We start from the raw sequence: 25,347 nt of genomic DNA, 5'->3' as shown, positions 1-25,347 counted from the left end.
TGGCCACTTAGAAAAAAAATGTGACTATTGCTGTTCAAGGAGACTGCTATCAGGATTTTTCTGAGAAAGAAAGTGTAGTAACTGGGTGGGTATGATATATATATATGTCACTTTGCATGTATCCAACTGAAAGATCAAATTGTACTTGTTTAGCTCAGGTAGGTATAAAAAAATCCAATTGTCTCCCATTTTAGTATAATAATGGCCTCTACCTACAGGTGTGTTTCAGGAGAAAAGCAAGGCATGTTGCTTTGATGCGAGAAAAATAAAGGGAATTGATGATATGTAAAATTTGTGGCAGTTGTTCTCAGCCCTCAATATGTTATGCAAATAATTCCCAGCAGCTGTACCAGGTATTTATACTGTCTGTGATGTTCTACGAGTCAGCACTAGCTGCCATACAGTCTTGTTATATATGAGGAAGTCCAGCTCTAAATCTGCTTTGATAGTGTGGAAGTTGCATTTATTCACTGTGGTTCTGACGTTTGTCTCACAGTAAATGGCATTTCTGCTCAACAGGGCAACAGATTCCAGCAGTAGAAATACAAAGCTCCAAAACCAAAATGAAGATGTCCTTAACAGTGCACTGGGTTTTAATCTGTGGCAGGGCCCAATTATGATTTTCAACCTGCGCATAATCAATGACAGAAGAGACCCATTGATTCCACTGGTTTTGGCTGGGATCAGACACCATACTTCAATTATGCCCAGTATCTTTTGCAAAGGTAAGTGGCAAGGGAATATCAGGCAACTGCAAGAGAGCTGTTGAGAAAGCTCTTATGACTTCCTGTGCTTTATCAGCCTGTGAAACAGCACTCAAAACCTGCCCTTCCCAAATCCATGTTTTAAAGATAACAACACAATCCACACAGTGAAACAAATGCACACACAAATGCAGTCTACCCTCGCTCTGGAAGAGCACTGTCGTCAATAACTAATTAACTACCCACTTCTGCCTGGAAACTGAACCTTATACTTGCCACAAAATGATGATTCATTTGTTTCCCATATCCATTTATAAATGAAGGGTCAGCACAAAAAAATAGCAGTGAGGGTCAAAACTGCCATGAATATTTTCATTACCTTCTCTATCAGGTCTACATATGCTTTTGCTGACAGGAAGATCAGAAATCTTTCACCTCTATGCAGCCAACTCATCAGTGCTGTAGGAGCTGTCAGTACTGGAAGTTTTGAAATATATGCTAAACTGATGCTTTCTGATAAGGCTGCTACTATGCTTATGTGTATGAACTTCAAATACCAGATTCCAGATAGTGGACATGGCATCTGCCTTTTAGGCTGGGGCTCATTTTTAGAGCTCCCTTACGAATACAATATTTGTGTAGGCACATCTACACTGGGAGTCTTTTTTATCCCCTTGATGCTGTGCAGTAACAATAAATAAAGAGTTATTTATACAAGTACAAACACAAACCCACTAGATTTAATTATATATTTTCCTTTTGCACTTGTGCAAGAAAGCAGTGAAAAAATAATTTCATAAAAATTTGGCCCATAAAGAGAAAACAGGAAAAGAACAGCAGACCTTTCCAGCAAAACAAGTCACACAGTCTGCCTTTCAAGTTTCCCTGTCAGATTCAGACTTCCATTCCTGGCACCTATGGTAAAAGGTTTTTTTCCCCAGTCCAGTTACAATTTCTGAGTCTCAGTACTATCACTCAGACACATCTGATGTCTTTTTTTCTCCTCCTTTCAGTGTCTCAAAAAGCAAAAGGCAAAGATAAAGCCTGGATTCTCTGACAGGGTTTTTCTTCACACTGTGATTAATGAGGTTAATGTGCTTTATTGAATTTTCACTCGAAAACATCAAAAACCAACATCCTCTGAAGCAGTGTGGAAGAAAGGCACAAATTCACCTCTTTGCTGCTGGCAGCATGGCCTTAAATTGCTTAAAAAGGCTCAAAAACATCTGGAGACAGACGGTCTGCACTACTCCTTGTATTTCCCTATGAAGTCCTTTAGACATAAACCATTGACCAAGCCAGGGACTAAGACTGGATTCAGCTGCACCAACACTCCAGTAGGATTTTAGAAATCAAAGGGGTCCTCTTAGCAACCCATGACTCATCGGGATCATCTGCCTTACCTTTTAGATCTTGATCACTTTTCATCCTTGCTCTCAACATAAATCTTCTAAAATTTGGTTCTAATCCAAGTTTGCTCTGTATGCTTTGTCTGTACAGCCACTCATAGAATGAACCTTGCCACTGAATTTTGTCAAGATGCACCTTCTCAAATTCAGATTAAACCAGATGCTGCTATTACCTTTGGCAGTGATTCCTTAAGTGACCTAAACCACTCATCTGTGACAGCCTCCTAAGAGACAATTCATGCTAACTGTTGCCTCATTCAGCCTTCAGTTGAGTTTCCATCTGTGTTAGGAGCAGCCTCCTAAGTGCTAACCTCTGTTAAGAGGCATTTTATACCACTTGTTGAGAGGCAGAAGATTGCTGGCTGAACTCAGCTCCACTGCAGGGGAGGGACCAAACTTCAGCCTACACACAAACTCTTCTCCTTCATGGTTCCTCCTTCCATCCTTCCTCCTGCAATTACAACATCTTATAGGCTGTAAGAGGCAAACTTGCTCTTTCTTCTGCAATACACAAATATGGTACCAATTTAGATTGTGTACTGTTTAATTGTATTGATCTGGACCACTGTTTCCCCACTTCAGCGTGGTGCCCGGTCTCTAAAGGCTTTGAAGTAAAAAAAAGGTGCCTACGTTAAAGAAATAAAGATGTGATGTTAAGGTGGATTTAATAATTTATCCAACTCACACTTATGTCAGTGGGAACATTTCCAGGATCTCAAATGCAGAACAGGGGTCAAAGAGGGGGATTTTGTACAGGTTTGGACTAGCAGCAAGTAATTCTGCCTTCTGTGAAGCATCTTTGCAACCTGAGAGGATGCACAATGACTTAATCCTCCTCACACAGCCTCTGCTGAACATGAAGGATATTGGCAGGCAAGATTTCCACGTTGTAGAGCCATATTTGAGGAGCTTATCTTCCAAAAATTGATGGAACTTATCAATTTGCACATTTTTGCCATTCCCATACACAGAGAGGGGTGGGCTCTACATCCGAACAGATACTAGAGGTCAATTCAATTTCCAAGCCCATGGTTGTAACTATTAAGCTAAACAACTTATGCCATAAGCATCATCTGCAGTGAAATACGTAAAAAAATGACATTTCATGAGTTCTTTTATCAATGTTAAAAACAAATCTATAGCTCCTTGGTAGGTTATCTTATGCTTAAGCCAAATTTGCTTACAGTTGCAGTTCTTTCCTCTACCAGCAACTTGCATAAGGACATCCTCCTACTTTCAAAAGAAATTTCACAGATGCAGAGAAAAAAACCCCAAACTTTCCATACACAGTGTTATTAATATTTATTGATAAGCATTTAAAACTCTAAATCTGTTCTAAACATTTAGGAATGAGCAATAAATAAAGATTGTTTTGAGCAGCAGGAATTATTTTTTTTAACAGAACTGTCTGTATTAATGAGGCTTAATTAAGTAACATTTCCTTAACAGTCCTGGCTGTAAGCACATACTAAATTACTTATTTGCAGAACTGCTGAGTGTCTGCACTTCTTATGTGGAATCTCTAAGAGTTTAAGTTAAATGATAGAGTGTAAAAAGAATCTGCTGTAATTAGGCTTTAAGTATTAATTACACAAGTTCAGATGTTTTGTTAACATACATTTTCTTCAGATCTTCAAATACACCGAGTAACTGTTCTCCTCAACAGAGCAGAGTTCCTGTTTCTCCAAGAGTTGTAAATAGTTCCTGTTTCATTCTTTTATTGTGACACATCTCAACCTAAACCATTGGCATAATCAATAGATTGGTCATCTGAGGGGTGCTCTCTGCACATACACCACTTCTCACCTCACACGATTTATGTGTGCTGAGAGGCACAAGAGCAATGCTTTTGTCATCAAAGCTGCTCAGTCTGCAATGCACTGGCAGCATCTCTACATACCTGAAGTAGGCAAGAAAACAATGGCAACAGCTGTGGCAGGGACAATGAGAGAATCCCACCAGCTTGCAGAGGGTCATGATGAGACCACAGTACCATGCAAAAGAGAAGTGAAATATGGCAGCAACAAGGCTTGGCTTTGGGAAGACTGTGCTATCATTCCAGATGTCCTGTCACTTGGCCAGATGTCTGTCAGAAACCAATATGCTGCAAATTCACACACCTCCACAGATTTATGGTTTGCTTTCCATTACACATCATCTTAGTATTTCAAATATTCACAGAATTAAGAGGCAACAAATATCAATTGTTTGCAAGGCAGAACCTGCTTGATGTCAGGAAGGTGGTTTCAGGGAGCAGTTTCTGGATATCTGTAGCAAACCTAACCTGAATTTGAAACTGCGTTCAATCTGAAAGAGCTGAGTGGGAGGCTCAGGAGGTAATCGATAATGTTGAGGAGGTAATAAAAAACCTCAAGGAAGAAAAATCTATCAAAAGCTATTAAACAGAAAAATATTATGTCTTACTCAAATAACCCATGTGCTGCTGAGCACAGAGACAATACAGCAGAAAGCAACTTCATGTGTTCATTGTGTTTTCCCTTATTTTTGACCTCCCAGCAACAAGACACTCACACTAAATACCCATTTTGTAGGAACCAGCTCAACTGTTCCCAGCTGCTCTGGACAGAAGTATAGAAACAAAAACTTCCCAAAAGAAATCCCCATTATGTCAGATCTTAGCAAAACTTCCTTTCCATACCAAAAAAAAGTCCAAGTCATTTACTCAAAATTGGTTTAAGAAAATGTATTCCTTTCTGTGAAAAGGCAGAACATCATGTTTCTAACAAAAAGACGACTACAAAAAAATTTTTAGTTTTGATTTCAACCTCCAGAACTGCTAAGATAATCTCCAACTAGCCCCACAACAATCTCTGGCAGAGAGGAAGGACTATCCTCTCCTATGTCAAGAAGTCTACTGTGTCTGCTGATTTTCAAGAGGTAGAAAGCAAAATCTGAAAGTGGAAAATTACAAGGGTATTTTGTGCTAATAAGCCATCAGCTTTCTGATGAAAATGGGAAAGGATCTTATTAACTTCAAAGAAGCATTAGACAATGAAAAAGCACTCTAAAGACTGAAAGAGCTCAATCAGAAAAGAATCTAAGATTATCAGTTTTATCTTCCTATTGAAATTGTGTTACCCCTTCACTTGGGCTAAACTCTGCTTGAATGGTAAAATGGAAAGTTTCACAGTGAACAAAGACATGAAGAATACATCGTTTTTTCTATACTGATAATTCCATAAACCCAGCAACACTGGGCTGGTGGCTGCAGAGGCAGCCCTGCAGTGCTGCCCTTCTGAAAGGGCACCAACACAAGCAACCAAACCCTTTAGCAGTGCCCTTAAAAGCAAGGTGATGATGAGGAAATTTAAAAGTCAAATGTCCCAAAGAATGAGCACCTGCTTTCCTGTCTACAGAGACATCTCCGGTAACATCTCTGACATTGGGCAGTCAAGAGCAGGAGACAATGACAATTTATGTGATGCCTCTACCATTAATAAAGCCATCAGCATAGATGTGAGAGCTGAAGTCAGCAGTTCCAAAACTAAATCCCTCTTTAAAACCTATGACAAAAAGGAAAAGAGGTCAGAAGCCCAGAGAGACCCCCGCTGCAGGATGTGGTTACTTGCCAATGTTTAACTAAAGCAATCTGCTCTCACATGGGGGTTCTCTTGGGCTGAATGGCATTTGGAGGTGAGGGGAAGGCAGTCCCAGGGAAAACAATGAATCATATCTGATACCTAAAGAGATGCAGAGGGACAGCAGAAGTGCAAAAGTGGTTTCTTCAGTCTTTATTCTTGCTTTGTGCAGGCCAGACACAGCTGCAGCCTATGGGGTTCTCTAGCACTCCCTGGAACAACAGCATCTCTGCAAAGAGCAGAGAAGAAAAGCAAAGAAGAAAAGGAATCATTAAACCCCAGCCCTAACCTCTGCATATGCAATTATGGCTTCATTCAATAAACAGGATTTTTACAAGTGCTTTGCAATCCTCCCTGCAAGATTCCTTGCTGCTATCTGTAGGGGAATGCAATTTTACATGTCATGAAAACATGGTATTTATAGCTGCATGTAGCAAATAACAACAGTAAGATGCTGATATCAGATAACTGGTATTAATAGCAGAACAATTAGCCTGAAGCCTGGATGAAAAGCCTCAAGAGAAGTGTCTTCAAACACTGCTGCCCTCTCTAATTCCACCTCACACTGTCCTGCCTTGCCCTCAGGCAGTGTCCTGCACATGAATACTGTCTATCAGCACAAGGGTACCCATCAGCCAGGCCCTGTCACTGCATTTGCTAATGCTTCCTTTGACCTCACAGGCTGTGACTGACCATGTGATACCCCACTTCTGGTGTCACAGAGATCAAACCTGAAATAAAACAATGGAAGAAAGCCTTGGCACGTGGGGTATCACACGGATGAGAACTGAAGGTCACCTGCAGACTCAGTGTGCTGTGACACCAAACCCCAGGCAGTGTGGTGGTGTTGTTGCTCTTCTCCCTGCTGCGTATGTACACCACTGAAATGGTGGGAGACCGCCTGTGCGGCTTTTAGCAGCCTGTGAGTGAACATAATTCTGATATTAATTCACTGGGTATTTTTCCTAGTCCATCTCTTTCAGGTATGCACAGCAAAAACATTCTCTCTGCTCATTCCAGGAGTGAATTCTTCCCTTCACCTATGCTGAGGAAAAGGATGAATGCTTATTCTGAACACAGATCACACGTCAATGCTCTATATAGGCACGTGGTCAGGCCACACATCAATTAACCACACAGCTTTACAGCAACAAGCAGGCAGACCTATAGATTTTTTTTATTTGCCCTTGGTATGGAGGACATCTAAAAAAAAGCAGAGCCAGTGTACCACTGTGCTGCAGAGATCCCTCTGAGAGGCTACTGTAGCCAAGCACGATTTGTAACAGATGTTCTGATGCATATCGGAAGCCAAATTCACCCTAATTTACCTTCAACTTCCACAAGGTAGAGAGGTACCAACACAAAAGTCTATCCTTCAAGTCCTGAGTGGTCCATTCCTCAGGTCTTGATGAGTTGTGGGTCTAAGCTGGCTAAAAATACCCTGTGAGGCAGGAAACTGTTCTTCCAATAGCTGTTAAACAGCTCTTCAAGGGTGCACTGTTTCCAAACAAATGCATAAAACCCCCTTGAAACAGAAATAGGGCAGGATTCATCTCACAGAAGGGAAGAAACACATGGCATAGGGCCTTAAGATTCCCTGTATTCAGCCAAGCTCCTTTCAGAGTTTTATTCAATATAATAAAAATATTCATGCATAGCAATTCAAGCATGTCCATTCCCACTGAAGGATGTCCAGGCTCTACAGTTAAATTATCATACAGCGCTGTGAGTTTTTTCTGTTTGTCCTCAGTAATGTTTTGCTTCTCCAAAGACTCCTCAGGGCAGCAAGAAGGAGAGGAGACACCAGGTATTTAGTAGAACTATCATGTCTGTTAGTAGCACAAAAACTACTCTGCCCCAATTAACATCAGTCAGGGGTTTGTGCCTAACCCTCTTCCTACCACAGGCTCTTAGGATCTATCAGTTAACCAGTCCTACAGCATCCTCTCAGTGTCATGGTCACTGAGTTTCATGAGCTAATACTTGTCTCTTTAGAGATATGTGCTTTGATCACACCTGGGAGCTGATTGTCAAAATACTCGATATTTATAGGAAAATTGTATCTACGTGAAGAAAAAGGAAGCAACTTCTACAAATAAACTACTCTCCTGAAATTTTGATCTTTCAGCTACAGAACTGAAGGCTGAAAAACAGGCATCAGATATCACAAACTGACACAGATAAAATAACTTAGTCAAAAGAGAGCGAGCTGCAGGTACACACTTAAGTCCTTTACTAGTGCAAGTGGCAATTTTATCTGAAATTGTAAACGACTATAAAAAGAAAAATCAAAGTCAGGATTTACTAATAGCCTTTCTGAGATTTCATGCAACAAGAAAATGTGCTGAACCTACATATCCAGGAAAGCTGTATTTAGTAGAGGTGGTTGCAGATTGATAACAAAGCGACCAAAAATAGTTGAAGGGATCTGGAGTCAGAGGCTGTAGGGAAGAACAAATTGAGTGAAAAAACATTGCCCAGTGTGTGCAGTGTCAGAACCCTTGCTTTGTGCAGCATGCCAGTACATGTTTCTGGGACCATAAACATTTCACAATGAATTTCTATTATCACATGGTAGGCACAGCTAAATCCAGGGCACATCACTCATCTGCCTCACTGGAGGACACGAACAGCTCAGTCTTTCAAGAAGCCTCCCTGGTGACACAGTTGTCTATTCTGTGCTTTGAGGGCTTCATCTCACAACTTAGAAAGCAATGTTTTCCCATTTTAGCAGGGACAAGTTGGAGATTCATAAGAAAAGCTGTTCATACCTCAAAGATCCCCAAAGGAAGGATGGCCTTCAGCCACAGATGAACACTTCCAATGCAGGATGCCCCACAACCATCCGTGTCACCAAACCACATGGTGCAGGGGATCTCTCAGGTGCCACAGCCTAGACTGTGGCACAAAACAACTCTGACAGCAAGATGTGGCTCATCATCAGGCTGAAGTAAAGGCTGAAGATGAGCAGAAATTCTGGCCACAGATAGCCACAAATCCACCAAGCTGAGGTGGAGGTGTGAGGCCAAAGCCAGCGGTGTTTATATCCTTGGATAAGGTGGCCCTTGCTATGCTGCCTGGAGGTACTGTGAGCCCACACATCTAGGCTTTGTTAAAGCTCATTCTGGATTAACTGGATAGCTGCCCTCACCACTCAGTACCAGGGGGAAAAAAAACCAAAACGGAAAAAAATCAGGGTTACATAGTAAAAATGCTTCTTCAAGATCAAGTTATGAAAAATAAGAACAGCTTAAACGAATTTCTGAATTAGAAGTAATTAATTTGGTAGTGTAATAGAAAAGCTCTTTTGATCTGTTTGGCTTTTTTGTTTCTTGGTTGTTTTTTTTTTAATTTTGAACCATCCATCCCTCTAAAGCTCTGAACAATTCCTGCATTATCTCAGTAGGCACTGCTGATTCAAAGCAAGGATTAGTCACAAATCTGTGCCACCCCAGAGCCATTAAAACAGCAAGCTGGTGGATGGGAAAAGGGCATATGCATCTGATAACTAAGATGACCTTTCCTACAATACTCGTGTTTGATTACCAGTATCTTTCCTGGGTATAAAGTTTCAGCAGTACACTTAACATCCCAGTTCTTCCTGAATTGTGGAGACAAAAATAAGACAATCTTTACCACACCACAACAGTGCTGTTTATGCAGTGCAAAATCATGCAAAATCACTGAAACAATTTTATTCTTCAGAATAATGAAGATGCTTTAATAAACCCTATTAAAACCAAGCATCAGTACCAACCCCAGCATTAAATTGTTGAATATGGAGCAGCTTTCCTATGGGAAATTAATGACCAAAGGAAATATTCTAGCCTTGGTACTTTTATAGCATCCATTAATTTTTAAATGGAGGACGGAGTTACCCAAGATTCAAAATGGCATTCAAAATGTCCTCTAGCTTGAAGAAGAAAAGTACCCTGCATTGGAATACCGTGCCACAGCCCTCAAAAGATGAGACAACACCTGGGTGCAGCTGCTGTTGCCGAAGTACATTCGTTTAGTCAGGCACCATTCTCCTCAACAGACATCCTGCCTGTTTTGGTTAGAAACAAAATCATCCTGACCTTTAATCTCACTCCTCTGCTCAGCAGCATTGATGCCCACTGTCTAAGTGTACAGACAGGGGTCCTCAAGGCCCCTGCCCGTGCCACAGACCTTGTTCCCTGAGCTCTCCCTGCTCTGCCACCTCAGCTCTGCCCCTCTCTCCCACTGGTGGCTGCTTCCAAGTAAACATCCTGTAAACTCAACACCCAAGAGAAGAAGCACACACAGTTCAGGAGCTGTTTACTAGTGACTTATTACCAAGTACAGCATGACCTGAGGAAAATAAAATAAAATAAAATAATTAACTGTTATTTTTGTTCCTCTAATTTAGAAAATGAGGGCACAGTTTTCTCCAGAAAGCAGATGCCGCAGAATTATTAGTTAGTGTTTCCTGCCATTTTGTTCACAGTTTTAACATTCCAATTGGAGTTGCAATAAGTGTTTGTTGAATGTTTAGCACAGTTAAGCTCTATTTTTCTCTAGAGAAGTATCATTTCAGATGTTACAGTTCACCAACAAATTCTCAATGTCATATTTGTTCAGAGTGGCATTTCTCCTAGGATCTACAACTCCAGAGCGACCCTGAAACTTAATTAACAATATAACACACCACTGCAGGTCCTCTGCATCTTCCACTTGCGAACAAACTGGTGCTAAACTCTGTCATATCCCAGCAGCACTCTCTTCTCAGCTTTCTTTCCTCCTCACCTCAGCTTCCCTTCCTCCTCATCCTCCCCCTCTAAATTCAGAGACACAGATCTACAGAAAACACGCCAAGATACTTTCTGAAGAGATGTAAAAAGGAGAACAACATTGTGTATTTTCCTCACCCAAAATAAGCTTATGTGCCTTTTATACAGTCCATACGCTTATTTTCTTAACAATTTTTGAAACTCCCGTACTGATACCAGACATGAACAGCCATAATATTTCTTCCTCAGTTTGAGGGCTATTACCCCCTCAAACTATTTCACTCCTCTGAACATTTCCAGAACATCTCCAGCCTCTCCCAAGTTCATCAGTGGCTGTGCTGGCACTGTGCAAACACATCTTGCAACACCACTGAGCTGTTTTTAGCTCCCATGCTGCCTGAGGCTGAGCATCTTCCCCCTCATCACATCCCATTTAGTGATGAGCCATCTATCCTCATGCTTCTGAATGCTACATTCTCTCTTAGGAGATGGAGCCTTAAAAAGACATGCTCCAACAAAAGAGCATGTCTCTATGTGTTCTGCTGTCGAGGCCTTTGCCCCAAAGCCAGCAGGAGGCCTCACCCTGCACCTCTTTTTGTTCAGTTGTATAAACAGACTGGTGTGATGGTGTTTGCAGGTATAAAGGAAAATATGAGGATCTGACTCCATGTTTCAGAAGGCTTGATTTATTATTTTAGATACATATCATATTGAAACTATACTAAAAGAATAGAAGAAAGGATTTCATCAGAAGGCTAGCTAAGAATAGAAAAAGAAAGAATGATAACAAAAGCTTGTGTCTCGGACAGAGAGTCCGAGCCAGCTGACTGTGATTGGCCATTAATTAGAAACAACCACAGGAGACCAATCACAGATGCACCTGTTGCATTCCACAGCAGCAGATAATCACTGTTTACATTTTGTTCCTGAGGCCTCTCAGCTTGTCAGGAGGAAAAATCCTAAGGAAATGATTTTTCAGAAAATATCACGGCTACAGACTGGACCTGCTGTCTTGCTGGAGCAGCTCAGACTGGCACAGGAGGAGTGAAGCCAGATCCCCCTGCCAGCTCCTGGTAAGGCATCTGAACAAATATCCCCATTCTGGGAACAGCTTAACTTCAGATGGTAATTACGTTCCACTTTTGAGGGGCTCCTGCTTTTCTAAGCCTGAAGGCTGGACTGCCTCCCCTGCCACAGCCCCAGCCAAGGGATCTGCTGCCATCCGCACATCAAATGTGACTCCTGTCAGAGGGCAGCTCGGGCTGCTTCTCAGCCTCGCCTCTCCTCCCCATGGAACACCGACACTGGGAAGTCTGAGCAAGGAAACTGGGATTACGGGAGAATCCTTTGCCCCAGAGACAGCACTGCCAGCTGTTATCTCTGCTCTCCAGTTCTCAGGAACAGCGCAGTAACAAATGCACTCAGTCCTACACTGAAAGGCAGCCATACAGAAAGGCCTGGGCTGGAAATCCCAGCTTTTTGATGGCTTTAATCAAATGCAACAGCATTGGGAGGAGAAGTGAGAGTGAGCATGTGGTGAGAGTGGGGAGGTAGTGAGCCATTCAAATCAAAATTGATTTTTTAAATTTGCTTTGATTCACCTCTAATCTTACATGCTTTTTCCTAAATTCTGAAAAAGTACAGAAATGAGGCCAAGATATAGAAAAAATAAAAGAATGCATAGTTAATATTTCTAGTAAGGAATAATCAAGCCATTAAGCCATAAAAAGCTTCATTAAAAAAAAAAAAAAAGGTGAATCTCTAAATCTCATCTTTCAGTTCTTCCAGAATATTTATTTAATTTTAAGCAACAGAATTTCAGGTTCTAGGTTTTACCAAAATCTAAAGAACAAGCAACTTTTAAAATCATTAAGGTGTGAAGTTTTAATTGACTTTTTTGGTTGCCAGAATCATGAGGTGGATATCATTTCATGTGGATGTGCAAAATTGATCAGCTGGATAAATTTGCTCAGCTTTCTTCTATGTTCTGTAGACCACCAACTGCTACTAAAGAGGCCTCCAGCTTTCTTCCTTCTCCCTTCATATGACAAAATTTACCTCTCTACAATGGCTAGATTGTTAACCAGTCACTTAACACAATGACTATATAGCTGAATGTCTCATTACATCCCTCCAAGATAACTAAGTTTCTGTAACAACATTCAATTTCCATGCTAAGATGTGTGAATTATTATAGTTGACTCAACCCAAGAAATTGCATCTCCTCAAATGAGATTACAGTAAGTAGGTCTCCATTTGGAATTATTTTAATACTCAGTAAAGCAAAATGAATCAGTATAACAATATTAGTATCATAATAATTTTATTTTTTTTTGCTTAAAAACTTGCTAGAATAGAACACACTGAGTCTATTGGGAAATCTGTTCAAGAAACACATCCAATTTATTCTGTTTTACTTTGGAGTGTTACTTCCAGCTACCTGTAACTAATGAGAATCCAGAAGGAGAGAAGGCACATAAAAGTGAGTTACTCATTAATAAAAGGAACTGCATGGACAGCATGTACTCTCTCTCTTCAAACTGTAAATAATAAAACTACCAATTCAGAACAGAAAAAGCAGCATTGCCTTTTCAGTGATGCCTTCTAAAAGCATCACGCCTTATGATAAACACCTTCTATGTTCAAGTGGAGACCTTCCAATCACATCAATGATAGGTTGTTTCCATTAGAAATTGGCTGAGAATTATTTTTATTCAATTTAATTCCTTCCACAATTCCAGCTTTTCCAGCAAACAAATGCAACTTCAAGGGGAAAGAAAACAAATATTCCTCCAACTCTCACACACTCATCTTTTTAACCTTTTTTTAGCTCTCTGAGGTAAACAGCAAGCACTTTTAGTGACAGTTTCTGAGTAATGATGGGGAAAAGAGGGGAAGTGGTTGAAAGCACCACTGGCTTCTTAATGCCAACTCTTTTATGTTACTCAGGGAACACATGTTCAATCACTGCTTATGAAACGGCTTTGACAACATGGAGAGGAGCTTTTTGCTTGATGTTTGCTTAAATGAAACTCCATCTATTGTAGAAGCAATTGCTTATAGTTTACTTTTTGGCATGGTTCTTTAGTATTTTCTTGTTAAACAGAAGCAACTCACAGTCTTAATAATAGATTAGTCTGTGGCTGTCTTCTCTGGAGCCTTTGTTACCGAGAGGCTTCACTGCAATCCAGCTCTTCTGGGAAGAAATTTAGAGAAAATATCAGAAGGCTGGTAACAACAGAATTTCTAACACCTGACCTTTCCAAGAAGGAAAACAAGCAAGACCCCATCCCCACTTAGGGACCTTTATTTTAAAGTCACACCACTGCATACGATGCCTGCTCCCAAGAAAGCAATTGGCTCAGTGTTTCATTTCTGAACACAGAACATAACTATCACATTAAAGCTTTAGCAAAACATGTTTACAGAAGTCCCTGCATTTTTATTATACTGTATTGTGCCTTGGAGAAGCTTTTCTAAAGTGAACAAAGGCTGCAGCAGACTTAATTAGACTTGAAGCCTGAAATAGATCACATCATACACTTAGAAATTGTTTTACAACACTGAATTTAACCATATCTAAGGCGGACTGTATTAGCAAGATATTTTAAGGCAGGGACTGCAAAACACTATGCTGTTGTTAGCATCTGTTATTTCTTATTAAAGGTACTGTCAACCAGCCTTCTTTCAGTCTGTTAAATAAGGTTCCTCTTCCCTGTTATGTTTTTCATGCATAGATGGTTAACAAAGGTCGCAGCAACTTTTCAGAGGTTCAGCTTTGAGCTTGGAATGACAGGGTCACGGGACAGCTCTGAACAGGGCTCAGGAGTCTCTGGTCCAGATGAGACCGTGCTCCCTTGGGGCTGGAACTCCCCAGAGCAGCCACTGTGGGCAGTCCACACCTCTGCCTCCTTGGATTCTTTTCCTTGTGCACCATCTGAATCTCTCTGGCTTCCTCCTCCCTCCCCCTGGTACAAGGGGCTGCTGTCAGCACGTCCAGAGCCATCTTCTTCCAGACTGAGCCAGCCCATCCCTCAGCCGTTCCTCATGGGGCAGCTGCTCCAGCCATGACCATCATGCTTTTGATACTCTAGAAAATGGCTCCTTCCCTGGAGGAGAGTGCATCCTTCCATTTCCTTGCAGTTTTGCAAGGAAACAGGAGAGGTGAAGTACACTGACACACTCTACAACATCATCTGGCTCCCTGTGTCCAGGGAACCACAATGCTGTGTCCAAGCCTGGCTCTGTTACAGGCAGGGTTGCAGCTAAATCGGGATCTTCCCATCACAAGTTGTCTCTGTGGCAGCATCCCATCCACCCTCTGGAAGAAATGGCAACAATTGCAGACCTCTGCCCTGCTCCTCAGTTCCAGGGTGACTTTCCTTTGTTTTTCCAGAGCAGTATTAAAGCCAATCCTCAAGCTTTCTGCTCATACAAACAGCAGAAAAACTTCAGCACTCCCACTGTACTGTGGACTAAAATCAAGATGAAGCGCCATATGATTGCTTAACACTTTTTGTGTCATCTGCCAAAGCAAACAATGCTATTCACAACTGGCTAAGCCTTGAGAAATATGTATACTTCAAGCAAACCTTCTACTTGGTACTATGGGGAAATTCTAGTTCAAACACTGTTTTCAGAACTGCTTGTCCACTCAGAGACAGAATTTCTAGGCATCATCTTCCCATCTTCTGTTTCCTTTAGTCCTCTTACCCAACCAAACTTCATCCACAAGAGATGGAAGAGACATAACAAGGTATACTTCCAGGACAAATCTTACCATCACTATTTAATGGTGTTAACTAAGGACTCAATTAAGGACTATAAAATCCACCTCTGTACATAGAAATTGCTTATGAACAAAGCATACCATGTATTGCCCAGGAACTAAAGCTATTTTTGATGAGGAAGAGGAAGGGTACAAAATCATCTCAATGACAATCTCTTTGTCATTACTCAGTGAAGTACCACAGAGCACTTTCATCAGTTAGTATGAAATATTTAAGAGCTGCCAATGCTTCTGCATCTGTCTGAGCAAGACCAAGGCACCTTGTAATGAAGAAGACATAAAATATCGATGGGTCAGGTGCTCGGCTAAAGGATACAAATGACACAAGATTCCAAAGTAGGCAAAACAAAATTTAAAAGGGATGTTGAGCCTGAGCAAAGGGAAGTACTTTATACAGATAGAACACCAAGTTGTGTGGTGTTGAACACTGCAGATCTTCCAAGGGCATTTCAACTCCAAAACTGCATTACTAATCACAGTTCCAGGTTGCTCAGGAGCCTATGGACAAACTTCTGGATTTCCAACAGAATGTTGTGGATTGGTTGCAAAGGTAATTGAAAAAGGCTAAAATAAAAGGCTACCCGTTTGTCCATGGGGGCTGGAAAGCAGTATAAATTATTCCCTCTGTTCTGCCTCAGCAGGTGTTCAGAATGGCAAGCATAAACATCACTGTGTACTGTAAACCCAGTTCACCTTCCTCTGTTGGATGGAATATGTGGACAGGATGGGGAAAGACAACAGAGACAGCTTTGCTATTATTATATGTGTAGTAAATATTGCTTAATCTGTAGATTAAAAGAAGAAGCAGCAAAAAGAAAAAAGCAAGTGCTCCCTGATCTGCAACTGTTCTTCTGGGATCTTCCTAGGGACACAGAAAATGGAATATATTTCATTCAGAGCTGCATCCTTCCAGCACAGACCAGCATAGAAAGTGCCCCTACCTCTGGTTTCAGCATGGAAAGATGTGTGCCACATACCAAAGCAAAGACATGCGCAAAACCTCTGCTGGATATATTCAGTGCTTTTTGTGCTCTGGGAAGCCAGCTGAAATCCTCCTGCCAAAGTGCTTCAGCCTGGCTGCACCTGGCCAGAGCTCCTCATCCCAAGGCTGCTCAAGGTCTGTCTCCCCATGTCCAGTGCAAACCTGACCCTGGTAAAATCATCACCTCCCTTTGCTGACTGATCAGGCCTTTTCCTTGACTGTTTTTTTTTTTTGGCTGCAGTCAGACACGCTGCTTTAGCCACAGCTAAACCATGCAAAGGACTCCTGCTGCCAGCCCACCCCAGCCCTCCCCCTGGTCTCTGGGCACAGGCCACACTCCCTCCGAGCAGGATGTCACTGCCCTTCTCTGCCCTGCCAAGGTAAGGGCGCAAGTTCGCACATCCCACCCAAACCTTCCCCACAGCACAAGTTAAACACTTCCACTGGCAGGGTTTTCAGATCCATCCCTTGGATGCATTCGAAGTGAAGCAGACTGGGTAGCACCTACGTACGATGCTACATCCCACGTTTCTGGGAGCGATGCAACCACTGGTGAGAAACTGCTGTGGGAGTTGTCTCTGACACCAGCTGGGAGGCACCCAGCCCAGGCTGTGGGGTGGCAGCTACTGGAGCACAGGGAGAGCTGCGTGGGGCTGCCACGTCAGGTCCTTGCAGCAGGGAAGGACCTTTGGCCAAGTGCAAGGGGATGAGGCACGGCAAGACCCCACATAAGCGTTTGTGCTTGTTCCCAGAAAAAAAGACATCACTGTGCACCTTGTCCTTCCTCTTGCTAATATCTAACGAGAATAAAGTCAAATGGAATTGCTAAACAAACATGGTGGTGTTCTGTCTTTAGTGGGGAATGAAGGTTTTAATGTATACAAATGAATGTAAAAGATATAGAGAGCTTTGTGCAACGTCAATACAGAAAAATACTTTCAAAGAAATCAACATTATCCAGTGAGCACTTTATTAAATTAATTTCACTTATATATGCACATTCAGAGAGCAAGGCCAGTTGATACAATTTCTAAAATAGGAAAAAAGCTAGCAAATCAACTTAATACACTATTAAATCTTTCTAAAGAAAAAAAAAATAAAAAAAAATCAACCAAGCCCAAGCACCTCAAAAAAACCTACCCACAGTAATTTTACAGGGAGATAATGAAAGAGAAAAGATACACAAGTATTGTCATGCTATTAATGTTGGCAAGACAAGAAAGGAGAAAAGGGGCAATTACCCGTAAACACAGCTCCTCGGTTGTGTAACAAAACAAATAATCAGAACAAAAACCACCACTTAAAAGTCAATAAAAGCACATGTATTCATGAAGGTCTTGCTAGATAAACTCACAACACCTTTTCATATTTCTCCTCCATTATCCTTCTCATGAAACAGGGAGAGTGTTACAGCATCCCGCTGTGCAGAAAAAGCAGGAGAGAACGTTCAGATGCAGCCTTAACCAGAAGAAACAGCAGTGGCAGTAGCAAGCAAATTAAAGTCTAATCAAAAACTTGTAAGCAATTGAGAGAAACTGATTGTGGAAGAAGCTAGGTTTTATTGTGACCACAGTAATCGAGTGTTTGCACTGAGTCAAGAAAACAAAGAAAATTACTGCACCACTGGCTATCAACCCTGTATCAAGAAGTATTAAATTATGAACAAGGAAAGCAAAACATCAGCTTACGAAGTCAAGGAATGACAGTGTTTGTATTCATAGCTCATTATCAGAAACATCTCAGACCTATTGAGCTTATTTTGAGAAAAAAAGGCCTGATCAAAACTTCCACAACTGTGCACTCCCATGAAGCAAAGAAATTGAAAAATATAATCACCAAGCCTTGAGCAGCAGAAGTTACAAAGCTCAGCATCCTATGAAGGACCCACACAAATTTTCTGATGTCTATTAAGCTGAATGCTTTCTACAGCGCTTCCTTCAATGGGGGCATCAACCTCATCTCCATGGCCACCAGAAGCCTTGAGGTTTGGAAAATTTCATCACTTTGAAATCTCTGCTCTTCTGCTCATATTGGCAGAAATTAATCCCCAAGGGTAAACAAAATACACGAAGGCAATGAGGGGAGCTATCAGTCAGACAGCATTATTATTGTTTCAGCTTCATCTCCTTAGGAAACCAGGCTGAAATTAATATAGTCAGGGCAGAAGGGAAGAAATAACAAACATAAATCTAAAATGAGAAAAACTTCTAAAACCAGAATTTTTTAAAGTCAAGTACAGAAGACATTATTTCACGTGAGGAAAGCCAGATTTGGGAGCTTTTCACAAACAGATCACCATTTCTGACTTTCTAGGATTTCTGCTAAGCCACACTCTTAGGCTGCAATGAAAATCTGGATGATCCCCTTGTAAAAATGCAAACGCCAGAATCTTAATCCATTCTAACACAGATGTTTGACTGTCTAAATACTTCTACCAGACAAGATCACTTGGATTTATTTTTGTAATTCTCCCCTTTCAGTGGTGGGGGTGATCTCATGGGCCACTGAGTGGCCAGTCTGGATGCCACAGAGTGCAAAAAATCAATCCAAAATCCTGCACTGCTCCACTGCTCACAAAATTATTTGTGAGAAGAACGAGGTGCTCCCTAGGGAGAAGCTGCAATGCAAGAGGCTCTCTGGACATCAAGTGAAGAGAACACGTCAATTTCCCTCACTTTCCCCCCAAAGCCAAAGAGGAAGCTATGCCCAGAGAATGAGTGTGGTCCTGAGGCATCTTCACCAGGAGGAGAAATCAACAAAGTGCAGCAGAAAGGCCAACAGGAGTGCAGGGAACACATGATCTTGAGCTGGTGGAGATAACTATACAAATGATTCCTCACAAATTGTCCACCCCAGGTTTTAGAAACTGAAGGAAACAGTTACATTCTGAAAGGCCCATTAAAAACCCTCATCAGTATACTAACAGAAAATATTATTTGTTAGCAGGATAGTCAGTGAATGGACATAAGGGAACAGTTTTGCACTTTCAGACAGATTACCAATACGACCTGACTGAGTTTCTCTGCATTTCATGACTTGCATCAATATTTTTTAAATTTGTCATGAATTTCAAGTTCATGCATATTTTTACAGCATAGTGATGTGTTATGCTCTTTTGCCTTAATTTGTAACTGTCATGACACATCTAATTTAAAAGAAAAGAAAAAGAAAAAAAGAAAAGAGACTGGTCTCTGTTCCAACAAGATTATTACAAAATCAAGGTACAAAACTAAACCTTCACTCTATTAGTACACTCTAAAGTGTGTGCTTTTGGAAGTTATGTGAGTATTTATAGTTAAGTTTCAAATTATCTCACTTAAATTTGTAAGTATTTGTATCAACCACAATGTTATATTTCAAAACCATCCTGGCATGCACATTCAAGTTCAAAACTTAAAAGAGAATATTATAAGTTAAAACAAAAAAAAAAAAAGCTCAGTAACTCAGACCATTCTCATCCCCATGACTTCTTCAGCCAGAAAAGATAAACAAAGTGTCATTGTCTTCCCTTCAGCTGTTTTTAAGGTCTCTGTTTTGATAAAATTTTTATCAAGATTTTTTTTTTCCTAAATACAGAAGGTGATGAAGTTATACTGTGTAAGACAATATGCCCTGTGTATTTCCACATTACTAATCCTAACCACAATGTCCCCAAAGGTAATTTTATCCATTGCTTCAGGAATTTTTAATACTTTTTTATTTCTCTCTTTGCTAAAAACACTTGCCTGCTCTGCAGAGTCCAAAAATAACTTCTACAACTAAGAAGCATCATTTATAACTGGATTAAGAAACAATTCTCTTATGGTCAACATTCTGTGGCAATCAGAAAGAAAAAAAATCCTGCCTTGCATGTGATCTAAACACAAGAACATTCCTTGCAAACACATAAAGCTGAAAGTCAGTGATGTATTTTAACTGATCTTCCAGGAATATATTTTGCATCCACAAACTACATGTCAGTTGTTCATTATCATGTCCGTGTAGATTAAATTATGGACTTCAAGCACAACGTTATATTTCACATGTGTGTTGTAATATATCTAAGCAGTAAAATACTCTCTAGCCTTTGTGTTGTCACCACTGATTAATTTGACCATATAAACATAATTTGAGGAAAGAGACGTGCTTAAAATCGCACCTGGCGCACTTCTGATTGCTTTTCTCCCGGAGAAAAAGTCACTTCAGTTTCCTTCCCGATTCGAGGCAGCCCATGTGTGACACCGATTAGCGGCTTCCCCGAAAGGTTAATAATACCTGGCGCTAAGGTATTATTAACATCAAACCGGGTCAGTCCGGAAGCATCCCGGGCAGGGAGGCACGGCCAGATCGCCCGTGACCTGTCCCGAAGAACGCCTGGGACGCTGTGGTCGGACACGGGACATCCCGTCCCCAGGACCACCCTCCCCAGCAGCTTCACCGCTCCTCGCCCGCCCTCTGCTCCAAACTTCTCCCCGTTCCCTTCGATGCCCCAAGGGCTGCCCAGGGCCGGGAGGGACGCGCTCGGTACCTGGGCACTCCGCGTCGCCGGGAACGCTCCGGTTTGCGGGCGGCCCCTGCCGCGACCCCACCGCTCCTGCGGGATGTTCCCGTCCTGCAGCCGGCCCGGGCGGCGACCCGGCCCCGGCAGCCACGGCCACGGGACCCCGCCCGCGCCTCTCGCCCCCCGCCCGGCCCCGGCTTCCCCCGCCGCCGCCGCCGCCGCCGCCGCCCTCACCCGGCGCCGCGGGTCCGTGCCCTGGGATGGCGCTGCGCCGGAGCCGCGGCCGTGCCCGGGGGCGGCGGGCTGCCGCGGGATGTGGTGCCGGGCGCCGCGCCGGGAGGCGGCGGGAAGCCGTGCCCGCCCCCCGCAGCCCGTCCCGGCGGGAGCAGCGGGGGGCCGGGCCCCGGGGGCTGCCGGGCCCGGAGGAGGCCGGCGTGGGGCACCATTGCCCAAAACACCGAGCAGGGCTGACTCGGGCTGCCGCTGCCGCCGGGAGAGGGGACCGGGCTGGGACACCGCGGCAGCCAGCGCGGAGGGACGCACCCTCCGAGGGTCCCTGTCCCCCGCGGCCCTCACAGCGCTCAGAGCTGTCCCGCTGCAAACTGACGTGGGGGAAAGAGCAGGTCCCGGTGCCCTGAAAACAATGGGGAGAACAGCTCTTACCTGGAGCTTTGCTGACTTTACTCCCTTTTCTTTCTCCTCGTTTTGGCTGCAGTCCCTCAAACTGCACCAGCAAAATGACACAGGACATCCTCCCACTCCTGCCCGACGCAAGCAGCGAGCGTGTGACAAAAAGTTGGCACCTGGATGTAGCCATATGTGACCCTTTTTGGCTCCGAGCCTCGTTGTGTCGCACAGGGAGAGGCCATGGTGCAGCTGCACGCCTCTGTCAAGGCTGCTGGCCTCTGGGACATGCCTTCATGCAGGAGTTTGGAAAAACCCAGCCTTGGCCTGGAACCAGCAGTCTTTGCCGTTTTCCGCTTCAAATGGTGCCCTGTGAAGAGTGCTGCAAGTTCTCTGCCTTAAAGATTGTGTTCAGTGGAAACACAAAATTAACATCTTCAGGCATATTCTACCATATTGTACCAAAGTGGCTTTGAAAGCTTTTTAAAAGATCTAGATTTTGAGCATAGCATAGATTTGTTGGTTTGTTTTTTTTTTTATTGTACCAAAAGGACTCTAGATTATCTATTTTGAAATCACTTTAAACAGTTTTGAAAATCACACTACCATCTATCAATATACATATGAGACTTCATCCAGCTGTTTCCCTATATCCAGTCAGAGCCAAATGACAAGAGAATCTGCACAGAGATTTTTCATTTATACTCAGAAACTTTCTATTTATATTCTGAGAACTGGACAAATGCAGACAAAGGTGGGTATCTTACCTGTGCTTTTCAGTGTTTAGACTACAAACCATGTCAAGCTTTTTATCATATTTATGTATGATAACAAATAAAGAGAAACAGAGGATTAGAATTTCATTCCATTTTGAAAATGAGGTTGGCTTTCATGAACCTAAAATCCCTTGGTTTTATTTCTTACATATTTCTGGCGTGACCTAGAATACTTAGGATCTATTTTTAACATTATTTAAGCCATGTTGTTAAAGTAATCCTATTTACAATGGGAACTCTAAGCACCAAATAACTCAGGTGATGGCTTAGAATTGGTTGATTATGTTGCATTTTTATCAGATCTTTCCAAATGTCCTCTTAAAGTACAAGAGCTGTAGTTTGGAGTCCTGCCAATACTCCCTCTGAAATATTTTTCTTAGAATATAATTTGCTGTATCTCCTTTAATGATTAGTTTCTTTGCAATTTATTTCATTATTTGGGCAGATGGCTTGATTTCTCAAAAAAACCTCTTATGACTACTATTTTTAGCTTAATGACAAAAATAACTGGTAGGTGTCTTTCCTTTTCCAGGTTATAAGGAAGGTTTATTCAGAAGAATGATTCTGCAGTTATTCTCTCACAAAGTTAGTGTTTGTGCTATAGATTTACATTCAGCAGAAACTGAAATCCAGTGTGCTGGTCACCTTCAGGGCTTTGTTTGTGTGAGAACACATGAGCTCAGGAGAATACAGAGATATTGGTGCCAAGGTCCTGTCCTACACTTAGAATGGTAACATGGAGGCCTTGACATCCTTCTAGCCCACCTGTATCTCTTCTGAGGGAGAACCCAAGCCGTGTATTCCTTCAGGCTGAGGCAGTGGTGGGAGTTGGGAGGTAGCAGGAGATGCTCCTCACCTTTCCTGGTGCGGCTGGCAGATGCTGTGTGCAGGTGGGACTCCGTGCGTGGGGTTTGGAGTGGAGCCCTGCAGACACCTGCCCTGAATCAGATCCAACATGAGCGCCTGGAGGAGCCACTGATGCCTAAAAGTGAGATGATTATTCCATGACAACAAGTTCTTCGGGGATGTGTGTCTTCCCAGTGTGGCACTGAAAGAAAAATCCTTTCTGCAAAGGAGTGAATCAGATACCTTAGTGGTGTTCAGCAGTGGAAAGCTGCTTTGAAGCAGCTGGGATCAACTTATTTTCTGCTGTGGGCATGCCTTGACAGAAATGTGGAGCTTCCCTACTTAGCGCCACAACTGGGTATCTCTTTCATTTCTTTATTATAAACAGCTATTTCTTTATTTTAATTTCTCCTTTCTTGTAGCAAAATCAATGTCACTTGAAAAAGAGATTTTGTATTTGTAAGTCTTGCTGAGAATATTTTCATATTGTAGCCCATATTGTGCAATTTCTGTATTTTCAAATATCTGCAGGATTAGGAAAAAATCATAGTGTACTTTAATCATAATCATGCCAAATCTATCTTTCTTTATATTATATTGTACTTATTGTTGGGAGTTTCAGATTCCCAAAGACACTTCTAATGAAATCAATTGCTGTCACAGGAAACAAACCAATGAGGAAAATGTTGTAGATGACTGTGCTGAATTCCAGTTGTGAAATTTATGAAGGAGATTATGGTTTACTGTGGTGCCAAGGAGACAGAGAACGAAGTCCATGGCCCAGATCCTTGCTAGTCCTGTGACCATGTTCCATGTTCCACTTAGCATCTAAGATTTTAAAGATAAACAGGACATAAGTAAAGTAAAAATGAAACAAAAACAAAATTCAGACTTCTATGATTGTTTTGCTCTTTGCAAAACTGGCACTGGCGGTACCACAAGGAGGGGAAGGGGATTACACCTGGGGAGCAGTGGGGAGCTGCAGGGGCACCATCCTTCTCTGTCGGCCACCTCACTGGGTGGGCCATGCAGAAAACTTCCTGCCAATGGCCCTTCCCCGGGATAGAGCTTTGCTCAGTTGGGTTTTCATAGGATCTGAGCAGCTGTGGTACTGGATGTAGCAACGTATCAGAGGCTGAAGGTGCCCTTTAAGCTGGAGACAGAATCTTGCCATAGTAAAGGCTTCTGAACTCTCTCCCTTCTGCTAGAGAACTGATTTTAGAAAGCTGACATTTTGGACTCCTTAAAAGCATCAACTTAAGAGGTGCAAAAGAAATCAATAATCCTTGGGGAAAAAAAAAAAGAAAAAAAAAAAGGGAGAAAGATTCTTAGAAAGACGACAAATAGAAGAGATTTTAAATAGAAGATTTTATCTGAATGTAAAAGACATTTTTCCAGAAGCAGAAGTCATATGCAAACCGGGAAGCTTACACAGATCCTAAACCTAAACAAATTAGGCTTAAAAATATAAATGAAGAGTTTGTAGAACAACTTGCTAAAGGCAAGTATAAAAGTTACTCATAAAAACTTAGACAAGAACTAGGAAGTTTTGCAGAGCTGAGGGATTACCAAGGAGTAGGAGAACCACAAAAAAGGCCATGAAAGAGATGCTAATGCTAATGCTCTTTCTTTGCAGTTTCTCTACCAAAGAGCTTGGAGACATTCATATCCATCCACTTTCTTCACAAAAATCAGATCTGCAGAGTTTTCCCATATTGAATGGCTTTAAGGAGGAAAAAAAAAGCTCATATAAAGAAAATGGATAATAAAATCAGCTTGCCTGAGTCCTATTCACCTCTAAGTATCTTGAGAGGTCAGGTATTGAACAACTGTCCCACTAAGTTTGAGGTAAATTTGCCATTCAAATACCTTTTGAACTCAGCCAAATGGAAAGGTGCAAAATCTTGAGAAGGGCTCCAGAGGGTATTTGTATTTGAGACAATCCACTTAAAAATAACCTAAAAAATAGTATCACTTGGCATGTGAATGACTCTGAACTAATACCATCCTGGCCTGTATCAGCAATAGTGTGGCCAGCAGCACTAGGGCATTGATTGTCTCCCTGTACTCAGCACTGGTGAGGCCACACCTCAAATTCTGTGTTCAGTTCTGGGCCCCTCACTGCAAGAATTGAGATGCTGGAGTGTGTCCAGAGAAAGGCAATGGAGCTGGTAAAATTCTGGAGCACAAGTCCTGTGAGGAGTAGCTGAAGGAGCTGGAGTTATTCAGCCTAGAGGAAAGGAGGCTCAGGGGGACCTTATCATTCTCTACAACTGCCTGAAAGGAGGGTGTAGCCAGGTGGAGTTAGATCTGTTCTCCCAGGTAACAAGCAGTGGGATGACAGGAAAAGGTCTCAAGCTGCACCAGTAAGATTTAGATTAGACATC

General features: G+C 42.2%; 1 protein-coding gene across 3 annotated transcripts in view; it reads right to left on the bottom strand.

Moving 5' to 3' along the window:
• PKIB (cAMP-dependent protein kinase inhibitor beta) overlaps window positions 1-21,507 on the bottom strand; it is a 52,270-nt gene extending 30,763 nt beyond the window's left edge. Inside the window, exon 1 of one of the 3 annotated variants that reach the window (XM_063151094.1) lies at window positions 21,378-21,507. The gene's annotated coding sequence lies outside the window, so the exon portion shown is untranslated. Of the gene's footprint in view, window positions 1-20,741; window positions 20,845-20,948; window positions 21,034-21,377 lie in introns of those variants that run through there. The other 2 variants (XM_063151096.1, XM_063151095.1) reach the window with 2 other exon arrangements.
• Between the last annotated feature and the right edge of the window lie 3,840 nt (window positions 21,508-25,347).

This window comes from Melospiza melodia, chromosome 3 (assembly GCF_035770615.1).
Source record: "Melospiza melodia melodia isolate bMelMel2 chromosome 3, bMelMel2.pri, whole genome shotgun sequence".
NCBI classification, from domain to species: domain Eukaryota; kingdom Metazoa; phylum Chordata; class Aves; order Passeriformes; family Passerellidae; genus Melospiza; species Melospiza melodia.
The sequence above is the reverse complement of the archived record's forward strand: the minus strand, read 5'-3'. Positions and strand labels throughout refer to the sequence as shown.